The following is a 15,643-nucleotide window of genomic DNA, read 5'->3' on the forward strand; positions in this document are numbered from 1 at the left end:
TTCTTTCTCACTGTAGTAGTGCCGAGGAAACGAAAAGAGGGGTGTCCAGATAAGTTAACTGACATGACTTACCAAAGCAGCTGAGGTCAGTACTTGTTAAATGTGCAGTGAGAAGAGAAAGCTCTAGTAAGAAAGTGAGTACCTAAAAATAGTACATAGCGGTTTCTGTAAAAAATTAGTAGCACATAATTTAGGCAGAGGCTTGGAATAAAGATTCTCTTTCTATTAACAAAGCCTTTGATAATGCAGTACTGCTCAAATCCTGATGAATGGAAATGTATAGATGCCACTGATCGTTTATACTATTCACTCTGCAGTCCAAACAACTTTCCAGTTCGAAGGGGAGAGAACTGTTTCTAGATGATAGTACATCTAGGACCTAGGTGAGGTGCGATATTAAATATATCGACTGAATCGCCGAAGAAACTGGCATTGTTGTTGTTGTCTTCAGTCATGAGTCTGGTTTGACGCAGCTCTCCGTGCTACTCTATCCTGTGCAAGCCTCTTCATCTCCCAGTACCTGCTGCAGCCTACATCCTTCTGAATCTGCTTAGTGTATTTATCTCTTGGTCTCCCTCTACGATTTTTACCCTCCACGCTGCCCTCCATTACTAAATTGGTGATCCCTTGATGCCCCAGAACATGTCCTACCAACCGATCCCTTCTTCTAATCAAGTTGTGCCACAAACTCCTCCTCAATTCTATTCAGTACCTCCTCATTAGTTATGTGATCTACCCATTTAATCTTCAGCATTCTTCTGCATCACCACATTTCGAAAGCTTCTATTCTCCTCTTGTCTAAACTATTTGTCGTCCATATTTCACTTCCATACATGGCTACACTCCATACAAATACTTTCAGAAAGCTCTAGTAAGAAAGTGAGTACCTACAAATAGTACATAGCGGTTTTTGTAAAAAATTAGTAGCACATAATTTAGGCAGATGCTCGGAATAAAGATTCTCTTTCTATTAACAAAGCCTCTGATAATGCAGTACTGCTCAAATCCTGATGAATGGAAATGTATAGATGCCACTGATCGTTTATACTATTCACTCTGCAGTCCAGACAACTTTCCAGTTCGAAGGGGAGAGACCTGTTCCTAGATGATAGTACATCTAGGACCTAGGTGAGGTGCGATATTAAATACATCGACTGAATCGCCGAAGAAACTGGCATTGTTGTTGTTGTCTTCAGTCCTGAGTCTGGTTTGATGCAGCTCTCCATGCTACTGTATCCTGTGCTACTTCCTGACACTTAAGTCAATACTCGATGTTAACAAATTACTCTTCTTCAGACACGTTTTCCTTGCCATTGCCAGTCTACATTTTACATCCTCTCTACTTCGACCATCATCAGTTATTTTGCTCCCCAAATAGCAAAACTCCTTTACTACTTTAAGTGTCTCATTTCCTAATCTAATTCCCGCCGCATACCCGACTTAATTCAACTCCATTCCATTATCCTCGTTTTGCTTTTGTTGATATTCATCTTACACCCTCCTTTCAAGAAACTGGCATAGGCATATTCAATTAGAGAGATTTGTAAACAGGCAGAATGCAGCACAACGCCTATATATAAAAACAAGTGTCTGATGCAGTTGTTAGATCGGTTACTGCTCTTAAAATGGAATGTTGTCAAGAATTGAGTGAGTTTGTACTTGGTGTTATAGTCGGCGCACGAACTCTGGGACACAGCTTCTCCAAGGTACGAACATTTCACGAGTGTACCGTGCATATCAGGAATCGGGTAAAACATCAAATCTCCCACTCGCGGCAGCCGTAAAAGGATCCTGCAATAACGGAACCAATGACGACTGAAGAGACTCTTTCAACGTGATAGAATTGCAAAACTTCCGCAAAATGCTGCAGATTTCGATGAAGAGCGAGAGAACCATTCACGCAGTAACATCAATATGTGCTTTCGTAGCCGAAGACCCATTCGTGTACGGTGATGGCTGCACGACACAAGGCTTTACGCTTCACCTGGGACAGTCAACACCGAATCTGGTCTGCTGATTACTGGAAACATGTAGCCTGGACGGACGACTCTCGTTTAGAATTGTATCGAGCGGATGGACGTATACGGGTATGGAGACAACCTCCTGCATCCATAGACCTTGCATGTCAGCATGGGACTGTTCAGGATAATGGAGGCTCTGTAATGTAGTGGAGCATGTGCAGTTGGAGGGATATGGGACCCCTGATACGTCTAGATACGACTCTGACAGTTAACACGTACGTAAGCATGTCTCATCACCTGCATCCATTAATGTCCATTGTGTATTCCGACGGACTTACGTAATTCCAGCAGGACGATGCGATTCGACACACGTCCAGAATGGCTACAGAGTGAATATAGGAACACTCTTCTGAATTTAAACCCTTCCGGTGGCCACCAACCTCCCTGGAACTGAACGTTATTGAGCATACCTAGGATGCCCTGCAACGTGCTGTTGAGAAGGGGTCTCCAGGCCCTCGTACTCTTACGGATTTATGGACAGTTCTGCAGGATTCATGGTGTTACTTCCCTCCAGCACTACCCAGACATTAGTCCAGCCAATGCCACGTCGTTTTGTTGCACTTTATATATCTGGAGTGCTCTGTTGGATGGAAAAGTGAAATTCGCTTTAAACACTCATTTTGTTTGTAACGGGAATGAAACAACCGCTTTCTGTCGACACTAGGAGTAGCATGAAAATCGTGACGAGTACTACTGTTTTGTAGTCCACCTACACAATCAAAAACGAAACTACAAATATCAGCTGAAACGCCGGAGAAAACGCTCCTGACGACTCTTTGGAGATGAGTTACGTATACATTTTACGTGCCCAATTCGATAGAGCACTCCCAGATTGAATCTAGTGCGGCATTCCGTTTAACGATATGTGTTAACAGGGACCGTGAAATTCTAAGTACAGAAAGTGCTTGAGCAGCGACAGGGTGGCCGAAGCATGACTGCTGGCCTCGGTGGTCACGGGAATGTACGGTCGCAAAGAGATGGTTTCCAGGGTACATGGAATTATCGAGAGGGGGGACTATCCTGTTCGACGTATGGCTGTGGCATCGCACTGTATCTGCGTCTGAAGCAGAAATTTGAGCGGCAGTTTTCACCACAGTGATACAACGAACCGTTACAAATAAGTTACTTCAACAATAGCTCCGATCTAGACGCCATCTAGCTTAATTCCACTCACCCCAAACCACTGTCGTTTCGTATTGTGGTATGAAGCAAGAGCTAATTGGAGATAAGGAAGCTTTTCTGTTATGTTTTATGACGAAAGCTGGTTGTGCATCGCTGACAGTGGTGGCGTTTGAGGGAATGCAATCAACCTGTATGAGTACTAAACACACTGGACCTATACCGGGAGTTATGGTCACAGGTGCGATTTCTTGTGACGGCGGGAGCATTATCGCGGTTATCCCACGCACACTAACTGAAAATTTGTACGTTGATCTGTTGTTTCACCCTGCTGTGCTGCCATTAATAAACAGCAACCCAGTGGGTGATTTCCAACAGAATAACACTCGCGTACTCACCGCTATAGCAATCCAATATGTCGACATGTTGCCTTTGCCTGTTGTATCACCAGATCTGTCTCCAATCGAGCACCATCGGACGACAACTTCAGCTTCTTCCACAGCATTAACTGTCCCTGTACTGTCGGACCAAGTGCAGCAGACATGGGACTCCATCCCACAAATTGACATCCGGCACCTGTACAACACAGAGCATGCATGTTTGCATGTTAGCATTCAACATTCTGGGTGTTACAGATTTCATTAATGTGCCAGTATTTCAAATTTGCAATGGTTTGTGTCGCTTTTACGTTAATATGTGATCTTACGAAGACAGTCACTTGCATACGTAGTATAGTCAAATGTATTCCTGAAAGTTCATTCTACGTTGTTTTTTTTGGTGTTGCGATTTTTTTCCTTATTGTGTATTAGGTGCTAGCGGATCAGTACTTTGTATATAGCCTGGAAGAGCGGGGATTTTCGTACTCGCTTATGTACAGGTCTTTTCCATTTCATTCGTGGATGGAGTGTAGGCGGATGATTGCTCGTATGTATCTGTGCCAGCAGGAATGAGCTTAATATTATATTCAAAGTGTCTACAAGGATACATACCGGGATGAAAGGTATTCACAGATTCTGTGCTGCTCATAGGACCGACTAGATTTCTACGGAATATCTGGCGTCATTGTCAAAACACTTGCCAGTAGAGACTCGTCTACAAACTTTAGGTATTATCTATTTACAATACCCTTTCGTTTACGTAGTCTATGCGTTAGACATCGTCTGGTAGCACCACCTATTTTGAATTCCAGAGGCTTGTGCAAAATACAGGGTGATTCAAAAAGAATACCACAACTTTAGGAATTTAAAACTCTGGAACGACAAATGGCAGAGCTAAGCACTATCTGTCGGCGAATTAAGGGAGCTATAAAGTTTCATTTAGTTGTACATTTTATCGCTTGAGGCGCTGTTGACTAGGCGTCAGCGTCAGTTGATGCTAAGATGGCGACCGCTCAACAGAAAGCTTTTTGTGTTATTGAGTACGGCAGAAGTGAATCGACGACAGTTGTTCAGCGTGCATTACGAACGAAGTATGGTGTTAAACCTCCTGATAGGTGGTGTATTAAACGTTGGCATAAACAGTTTATACAGAATGGGTGTTTGTGCAAAGGGAAAAGTTCTGGACGGCCGAGAACGAGTGATGAAAATGTAGCACGCATCCAGCAAGCATTTGTTCGCAGCCCAGGAAAATCGACTTGCAGAGCTAGCAGAGAGCTGCAAATTCCACAATCAACTGTATGGAGAGTCCTACGAAAAAGGTTAGTTATGAAACCTTATCGTCTGAAATTGGTTCAAGCACTGTCTGCAGCTGATAAGATTAAAAGAATCGATTTCTGTGATTTTATCCTTGCTCAAATGGAAACAGATGAATCTTTCGTTTCAAAGATTGTGTTTAGTGATGAAGCAACTTTCCACACTAACGGGAAAGTCAACCGTCACAATGTCTGTATATGGGGCACTGAGAATCCGCGGGAAACAACTCAGTATGAACGTGACTCGCCTAAGGTGAACGTTTTCTGTGCCATTTCAGCCAATAACGTTTTTGGTCCCTTTTTCTTCGAAGGTGCTACTGTAACTGGTCTACAGTATCTGGAGATGTTAGAGAATTGGCTGTTCCCTCAGCCCGAACAAGAAGCACAACAATTCATATTTCAGCAGGATGGAGCGCCACCACATTGGCACTTATCTGTCCGTAACTACCTCAACGTCAACTACCCGAGGCGATGGATCGGCCGCCAGGCAGCCCGTGACAGAGCACTTCATCACTGGCCTCCGAGAAGTCCTGATCTTACCCCCTGCGATTTTTTCTTATGGGGGAATGTTAAGGATATGGTGTTTCGGCCACCTCTCCCAGCCACCATTGATGATTTGAAACGAGAAATAACAGCAGCTATCCAAACTGTTACGCCTGATATGCTACAGAGAGTGTGGAACGAGTTGGAGTATCGGGTTGATATTGCTCGAGTGTCTGGAGGGGGCCATATTGAACATCTCTGAACTTGTTTTTGAGTGAGAAAAACCTTTTTAAATACTCTTTGTAATGATGTATAACTGAAGGTTATATTATGTTTCTTTCATTAAATACACATTTTTAAAGTAGTGGTATTCTTTTTGAATCACCCTGTATTAATGTACACCGTACAAGATTTCTTTGAGCAATCAATAGCGTACATCGGACCAATAATTCAAAGTACATAACTTTCCGCACCGATAAATGAGCCAATGTGATAGACCATACAGGTTCTACTGCTATTATATCATGTCACATTATAACCCATTAAGTATTTAATCTAAAATTACGTTTTGTGAATTGCGTCCCCAGATGGTTCACAAACCCTTTTGTGAATAAGTGACTGGCAAACATGGAGGCCCGAGCCCTTGCAGTATTACCGGTACTTCTAGGCATGCTTCAGCATCTGAAGTTGTGGTTGAAGGCGATGTTGTATGCCAGACACTGAGCAGACAGCTGTTTGATCGCCTGGATTGTGAAATAAATTCAAACCTCCATAAAACTCTACATTAATATGTGCTACATGCCGATGAGACAGGTGAATGTTAAAGCGAAACATTTGTTGCTGACTAACAGCCATGGAACTTGTCGCATTTTAGTTACATAAGACTTTGGGCTCTATCAGGTGTACTCTGTATTTTCATATCCGTTCGTGAGAACTACGTGATCCTCGACTTCTCAATCAACAACACCCCCAGCAAGGAGAGCAAACACTCATATAGACTGTAAACCTACGCTACATAGTTCTCCTTATCGAGCTTCTCTTTGAGATCCTGACAGGAGACGTCCTGTAATGCAGACCAAGTTTACAGTAATAAAACGTGAAAACGTGAAAAATTATCTTTAGTTACACCGTTCTATACAAGCAAAGATTTTGAGGGTATTCCTAGAATGCTTAAATATGTTAATTGACTAAAACTGTTCTCTACAGTATAGATAGCAAACCAGCTAGTAATGAGCTTTGAAAGTACTGTTAATCTGTACTTACAATAAACACATTTTTCAAAAACTATTTTGTGTCATGTTGACATATAAAGTTGTAGCCAAGCGCAAAATTTCTTACATAACTGCAAGCAGAATTTCAACGAAAAAGTTTGATGGTATGCTAGAGAAAACTGAAGCGTTTCAGTTATCTTTCAGTATCGTAGGGCAAGCTTCACTTGACAAAAAGAAATGAGTTTGTATCCGAAATCCTCATCAATGTTTCACTTAGCTTGCGCTTTAACGACACAACGCCATTAGAAATGCGGAACATCCGGTCTCTCTGTCCATGAACCAGAAAAGACATTATCGTCCTCACCACGGTGCATTTATTGCACAGGTAAACATCTGATCTGGAGCTGGGAATGCCTAAGAGAAGAAAATCATTAAATTTAACGTAACTTGTTCTGTATCGTAGAATACGCTTAACAGAATATAACCTGCCAACTTCAGCACTTTATGTACATCGACATTCTTTAGATCAACAGTGGGGACGAATGCTTCAAATCAAGAAAAGAAGTGCTATCCTGCCACCAAAACCTATCTGTAAAAATGCAAAGGTCAGGTTGCATTTGTTAAAAATCAAATGGTTCAAATGTCTGTGAGCACTATGGGACTTAACTTCTCAGGTCATCAGTCCCCTAGAACTTCTCCTTAAACCTAACTAACCTAAGGACATCACACACATCCATGCCCGATGCAGGATTCGAACCTGCGACCGTAGCGGTCGCGCGGTTCCAGACTGTAGCGCCTAGAACGGCTCGACCACTCTGGCCGGCTGTTAAAAATCCATATGCAATTCTACACTAAGTTAGGGAACTAGCAAGACTCGTCAGTCCTTGGCTATGGCTCTATCAAACCCTTCTCTCTCCCGCCAAGTGCACCTCCCCCCTTCCCTACACCCCGATGTCATCGCCACCATAGCGATCGGCAGCAGTCAGATTTAAATCTGGGTCTGAATAAAGTGAAAGTCAGCTGATCTGATCCATCAACGATCTCCGAACCCTTTCTGCAGGCTCACTACAGTGACTAAGTGGAAGAAGGATGAGATCTGGATGACTACAGGTGTGAGATAGAAAAATTAAAAGTCTTATTACATACAAAGTCTGCATATGTCTACCAGGTAGACACTTCAAGCCCTTGGCAACTTAATGCTAACAAGGGAACCTCCCCATCGCACCCCCCTCAGATTTAGTTATAAGTTGGCACAGGGATAGGCCTTGAAAAACTGAACACAGATCAATCGAGAAAACAGGAAGAAGTTGTGTGGAGCTATGAAAAAAATAAGCAAAATATACAAACTGAGTAGTCCATGTGCAAGGTAGGCAACATCGCGGAGATTATTAGCTCACGAGCGCCGTGGTCCCGTGGTTAGCGTGAGCAGCTGTGAAACGATAGGGCCTTGGTTCAAATCTTCCCTCGGGTGAAAATTTTAATTTTTTATTTTCAGATAATTATCAAAGTTCAGCCACTCACACATATCAACTTCGCTCTCCAAAATTCCAGGACATGTTCAGATTTGCTTGGACATATACAGAATTTGATGGTCTACGCACGGAAACATTTGAAAACGTAAAAAACATATGTTTTGACAGAGCACAGAGAAAACTGTGCGACTCTGAAACTGTTGCATTCATTTGATGCAGTTTATGTGACAAACTCCTATGTTTTCTTCACTTTTTTTGAAGTGACATCGACAAGAAAACCTAAATCGGGCAAGGTAGAAAAATCTTTTTACCCATTCGCCAAGTGTACAAGTTAGGTGGGTCGACAACATATTCCTGTCATGTGACGCACATGCCGACACCAGTGTCGTATAGAATATATCAGACGTGTTTTCCTGTGGAGGAATCGGTTGACCTATGACCTTGCGAACAAACGTTTTCGGTTCCTATTGGAGAGGCACGTCCTTTCGTCTACTAATCGCACGGTTTTACGGTGCGGTCGCAAAACACAGACACTAAACTTATTACAGTGAACAGAGACGTCAATGAATGAACGGACATATCGTAACATTGCGAAAATTAAGAAAGTAAAATTTTTAATCGAGGGAGGACACGAACCAAGGACCTTTCATTACGCAGTTGCTCACTCTAACCACGAGACCACAGAGCTCCTGAGATCAGACCCTCCTTTATGTTGCCTATGTTACACATGGACTACTCAGTTTGTATATTTTGCTTATTTTTTCATAGTTCCACACAACTTCTTCCTGTTTTCTCGATTGATCTGTGTTCAGTTTTTCAAGGCCTATCCACTGTGTCAATTTATAACTAAATCTGAGGGGGGTGCGATGGGAAGGTTCCCTTGTAAGCATGACGCTATGGTGGTACGTCAAAGAGTGGAGTTGCTGTGCTGTGTAGTGAATTATCCGTTTCCTCATATCACCCTTGACATTTGACTACAAAGTGTAGCTGTAGGGGCCCATGTATTCCAAATGAAAAAATAAGTATTCTGTATCTACTTTCGCTAACGGCCTTCCCGCAGTGGTAACACCGGTTCGCGATAAATGACCGAAGTTAGGCGCTGTCGTGCTGGGTTAGCACTTGGATGGGTGACCATCCAGTCTGCCGAGCTCTGTTGGCAAGTGGGGTGCACTCAGCTCTTGTGAGGCAAACTGAGGAGCTACTTGATGGAGAAGTAGCGGCTCCGGTTTCGGAAACTGACATATGGCTGGGAGAGCAGTGTGCTGGCCACATGGCCCTCCGTATCCTCATCCAGTGACGCATGTGGGATGACACGGCGCCCGGTCGGTATCCCCTTGGGCCTTCATGGCCTGTTCGGACGGGGTTTAGTTTCAGTTTTAATATCTACTTTCGCCACCATAAACAACTCTTGGAAATATCAGTGCACACACATCGTGTTCACCTCCGGCACCTGTCTCCAACGTCAATGAAAACTGTTTACGAGAAAGGAATTAATTCGTCTGAGTAAGAGTACACGTTCATAGCCAGCAAGGCAGCTGATAATCACGCAGCAGTCGATACGTCGCAGATGTGGTAGCGCAATCCAGATGACTTCCTTAGTCACACGATCACCATTGGTCCAGGGACAAGGCAGCAATGCAAGGTGCGGATTCACCCAAAGCTGAAAAAAGTGATATCCAGCCATCATCAGGCAAGGTGTTGCCGAGCCTGTTTTGGAACTAACACGCTGTGAATTATGTAATCTATCACCTTTCTTCCCCCTAAATGGGTTTTGTTACTTTAGATTTGTCCATGAGACTACAATGTTGTCGATGGAAGGACACAGCTCATTGTCAATAAGAAAAGAGAAAGTGTAATCATAAAAGCTACAAGGAAGACGTCCTACTTATTTCTTCGCTTCACTTTACCGTCTTTCTCATTTGATTGTGATAAAATTATTCAGTAAAAAACATGAAAAGATACAAATCTTATAGCAACTGCTGTATAATGAACTGTTTCCTTTTCTTCATTCTGGTGGTACTCCCGAGTAAAGTAAAACTTTGCGCATGTCTCGAGAAGTCAATAGAGAATAATTAAGTTGTAGCCTGCAGTTTACATTTGGTTCGTTTCGTGGAATTCATTACTGCATACGAACTATAGCTAACACCTCGAAATTGTTTTTAATGGTGGAAAGGACAGCCATACCTTTTTCCATAATCGAGACAACAAATTGAAGGTTTGTACGACAAGGTTGGTAGCTACGCTCCACACGCAACGCTATTGCCGCTTGCTGTGGCCTACTGTGTGGAGAACAGAGTTGCCTAGTGTTTCTCTTTCGTGTGTTGCCAGTACAAGTTTACTTAAATGAAAATTAAGCGGGAGTCATGAGCCGATAACATTAATTTGATTTTTTTCATTCTACACTTTTTGATTTCAGGAGTAAAAGAATCTGAAAGCTAAATTTTGAGCAACTGGACGAAGCCGAGGCAGACACGCCCGGATTTTTCTTATGTTCATGGGCTTCTTCCACTTCTACAAACTCCTTTCTGCACAGAGCTCACCACCCACTTTTGCTGTATCAACGATGACTGATCTCACTTAAGATTCAGCAATGTTTCTTCCGACTACTTCTCAAGCGCATTGTATCCTTTACTTACGTATATAACACAACGAATGAAATGTCATAATAGGTAGTCTTACAAAATTAAGTTGTTCATAGCGGCATATTTAATGTGATTGACACATTTTGCCAACTAACTTGACTGTAATGAATAACTTTTCGGTTAGAGGAAGAAGAAGTCGAAAATTTTGTTTTACCAAATCAGTGTAATTAAGAAGGTCTTTAGACACTGTCTTTATTTTTGATTTCGTTTTCTCACACAGGTAGCATGGTGTAATTAAAATATAACATGTAGCATATGCACAATAACAAAACGATTACAGTTCATATTTTATGACAAACTTAGGAGATGTTATCGAGTGGTTCAGCTGATGAAGACGACGCCATGATGATCCAAGGACCGGATGTAGGCAACCGTTGTCGGTTGCTCCAGGACCTATCGTGAAAGACAGCATCTGGACAGTGAGGCTGATGCCCGAAACAGTGAGTAGGATGAGTTTGGTTGCATCTCAAACTGGCGTCACTTAGTCGTCCATTGCAATATGGTTTCTTGCAACTGTTGTGCAAATAAATCAGAAAACATTATTTAACACCTTACACAGATTGTGCTGGAAGAAGTGCCATTGGTAACACACAAGTATGTTTTCAAATAAATATAGCAATAACAAACAACGACTTAAGTGAAAGAATTGGATCCATGAGCATCTTGGGCAGACACCTTCATAGCACTGCATAGCGTACAGCACTCTACAATTTCAACAGTCATTTATCGCTTTGATCAAAAAATATTTTCAGGCAGTTGTCAATTGGATCGATATACTTGCTGTAATGCATGATGCACACTTTGCTATCTTACAATACATTTATTCACTACCATCTTCCAAGGTGGAACACCTTCACATTGGGAAAATATCTACTGTAACATCACTGGTTAAACAGCAAGCATGTCATCTGAAGTTGTTACAATAGATATTTTACCACTGTAGGGATGATACATGATCAGAGCTGGCAAATGTGTAACATGCTTTTCTCTATGTTCATCGCTATGAATCAGCAGTGAAGGTCAACAGTAATATCGTGAAATTAATGTTAACAACATACATCGAGACAGTGTCTCTCTTTTTTCAAAATGGTTCAAATGGCTCTGAGCACTATGCGACTTAACTTCTGAGGTCATCAGTCGCCTAGAACTTAGAACTAATTAAACCTAACTAACCTAAGGACAGCACACATATCCATGCCCGAGGCAGGATTCGAACCTGCGACTGTAGCGGTCGCTCGGTTCCAGACTGTAGCGCCTAGAACCGAATGGCCACTCTGGCCGGCTCTCTTTTTTCATCTAAATTTCCAGTATGGTTCAGACAATAACGACCACGCACACAGTACTTCACATCGACAACTAAGTAGCAGGTGCCATTGGCAGTAGTAGTGGAATGAAGCTAAACCTGGGCCATTTTGTCTGTGCAGATTCCATACATTCAGAATCAAGTATACAATCCAGGGTGAATTATCCTCCACCCCTTCCTCTTAACCTATTATTATGCTAATTGATTTATGAACCCCTAGAGTTGATTTATGGCCCCTCAGGGAGAATTTATCCTCCTGAGGAACCCCCACCAAAGCCCCTCTCTCTTCTCCTCTCACAGCCTCTGAGAATAGAGACACTTTTTTTTATCAACCTTACCCTTACCCAGTTCAGTTCAATGTCACTTTCCCACTGTTCTCCCACCATCCCCCTGGCAAACCACCAGACATACCAGACAACTCCACATTCCCCTCTTCTCCCCTATCAGGATGTTGGTGGGAAAAAGACTCACTCTATTCTGAGAGAGGGACATAAAGTGACTTTATTTATATACTTTATTTTTGAGGGTGTAGGATTCCCATCCACAATCCACTCCACCTTCGCCACACCCACGTTTCCCAATAACATGTGTATGTGTTGCCTCAGATTTGAAGAGTGACTGCTCTGGTCCACAAATAGCCCACCCCACCTCTGCCACCATTGTGAATGGGCAGGAAGAAGTTGGAGTGGAAGGTACTGTCTTTACTTTTGGTGGGAAATGTGTTCAGTTAACGAGGTGGTGGAGTAGGACTTAGAGGATTCCCTGTAAGCATATGCTTCAGGACTGCTTCCTTAGCCTCCTACGAAAGGGATGGAAAGAACTGAAAAAAGATGAGCATGGGTGGAACACTTTTTAGCAGGATGGAGGTGCTGCTCATGTTATTTGAAATGGCCAGTCTGTCCACAGTGCATGAGACAGCGTTGTTCTATTCCACAATCACAGATTGAAGGAAGCAGAGGTGCTCACCTCGGTGTATGGGCTCGACTTTTGCTTCCCTTTCTACAAATACATTCACTTTTTCTGTGAGGTCTAGTCCTCATTACCACCCGAAATTGATAGAGAAATGTCCTAAAGGCACTGTCAGAATAACTGCCTCCTACCGATCTGGAAATGTATACCTGCAGGGGATGTTGTATACAGGCACATGCATAAGTGGTCAGAACGGACAGGACAGTCAACAGTCACAGAAGTGTAGGAACAGTTGCCTGCTACCGATCTGCAACTGTATAACTACTAAGAAACTTGCGTACTCACACACAAAGAAAGAAAATATGTTATGTGGACATGTGTCCGGAAACGCTTACTTTCCATGTTAGAGCTCATTTTATTACTTCTCTTCATATCACATTAATCATGGAATGGAAACACATGGCAACAGAACGTACCAGCGTGACTTCAAACACTTTGTTACAGGAAATGTCCTCCGTTAGCGAGGATACATGCATCCACCCTCCGTCGCATGGAATCCCTGATGCGCTGATGCAGCCCTGGAGAATGGCGTATTGTATCACAGTCGTCCACAAAACGAGCACGAAGAGTCTCTTCATTTGGTACTGGGGTTGCGTAGACAAGAGCTTTAAAATGCCCCCATCAATGAAAGTCAAGACGGTTGAGGTCAGGAGAGCGTGGAGGCCATGGAATTGGTCCGCCTCTACCAATCCATCGGTCACCGAATCTGCTGTTGAGAAGCGTACGAACACTTCGACTGAAATGTGCAGGAGCTCCATCGTGCATGAACCAGATGTTGTGTCGTACTTGTAAAGGCACATGTTCTAGCAGCACAGGTAGAGTATCCCGTATGAAATCATGATAACGTGTTGCATTGAGAGTAGGTGGAAGAACATGGGGCCCAATCAAGGCATCACCAACAATGCCTGCCCAAACGTTCACAGAAAATCTGTGTTGATGACGTGATTGCACAATTGCGTGCGGATTCTCGTCAGCCCACACAGGTTGATTGTGAAAATTTACAATTTGATCACGTTGGAATGAAGCCTCATCCGTAAAGAGAACATTTGCACTGAAATGAGGATTGACACATTGTTGGATGAACCATTCGCAGAAGTGTACCCGTGGAGGCTAATCAGCTGCTGATACTGCCTGCACACGCTGTGCATGGTACGGAAACAACTGGTTGTCCCGTAGCACTCTCCATACAGTGACGTGGTCAACGTTACCTTGTACAGCAACAACTGCTCGGACGCTGACATTAGGGTTATCGCCAACTGCACGAATAATTGCCTCGTCCATTGCAGGTGTCCTCACCGTTCTAGGTCTTCCCCAGTCGCGAGTCATAGGCTGGAATATTCCGTGCTCCCTAAGACGCCGATCAATTGCTTCGAACGTCGTCCTGTCGGGACACCTTCGATCTGGAAATCTGTCTCGATACAAACGTACCGCGCCACGGCTATTGCCCCGTGCTAATCCATACTTCAAATGGGCATCTGCCAACTCCGCATTTGTAAACATTGCACTGACTGCAAAACCACGTTCGTGATGAACACTAACCTGTTGATGCTACGTACTGATGTGCTTGATGCTAGTACTGTAGAGCAATGAGTTGCATGTCAACACAAGCACCGAAGTCAACATTACCTTCCTTCAATTGGGCCAACTGGCGGTGAATCGAGGAAGTACAGTACATACTGACGAAACTAAAATGAGCTCTAACATGGAAATTAAGCGTTTCCGGACACATGTCCACATAACATCTTTTCTTTATTTGTGTGTGAGGAATGTTTCCTGAAAGTTTGGCCGTACCTTTTTGTAACACCCTGTATAAATGTGTGTGTGTGTGTGGGTATGGATATAAATTGAGCCTGCCTTATAAGATGTAAGTTCATATATTTATAAATAGACAAACCTCATGGAAAGATGTTCTTTTATTAATTTTTAGGAAAGCCTAAGAAAGAATCTGCTTCTGATTGTCTCTCTGTAAAAGCTTTCGTATTTGACCCTAATTTTCACGTTGCAGTCATTTCATGAGACGTATGTCAGAGGTTGTAATGTCTTTGTCCACAACACTTGGGAGAAGCGGTACAGAGCTAACCTCTCAACTCTCCTTTAGTCAGAGTATCGCTTACTTACTATATTCTAAGGTATCTTCCAGTTCTAAAGTTATAGCATTTGAATCAAACCTGACTGTCACGAGTAAAGGAATCCCCCCAGCAAGTCACTGACAAGTCTCTCGAAATTGCATCACGATTCTACTGCACTGTTACCTCTTTTCAATGTTAATGTCGGATAGCTGCTGTGTCAGGTCATTGACCTGGCCTTGCAGAGTGATGACGTTGTCTGCAAGCTTGTTTCCTTCAGTTCCAACCTCAGCCGACTTCTTTGAGACTTCCGTTGTAACTGCCTGGCAACTTTCGACTCGTACTGTGAAGTCTTTGTACATCTTACCTTTGTTCTATATCACGTTGTTTCTGTAATTTATAAGCTTCCATTTCCAGTTTCTCCTGTTTTGTTTCTTGAAGAGAAATTCTCATCATTTCAGCCATCGAAAATTCTCCCGCTTGCTGTGATGATGATTGCTGTGCCGCAACGTCACTATCCTCGTCTGCCGTTCTCTCCATTTGCGAATCGGGTCTGCCTGTTCCCGTTCTCGAACGTAGTGGGTATGACTTGATAATTGTGTCATCACCGTCAGCCACACTGTTTGTCGGCTTGCCTCTGTCATCTGCCGTGTTTATTTTCAAGTTT

This window comes from Schistocerca americana, chromosome 2 (assembly GCF_021461395.2).
Source record: "Schistocerca americana isolate TAMUIC-IGC-003095 chromosome 2, iqSchAmer2.1, whole genome shotgun sequence".
Taxonomy (NCBI): Eukaryota; Metazoa; Arthropoda; class Insecta; order Orthoptera; family Acrididae; genus Schistocerca; species Schistocerca americana.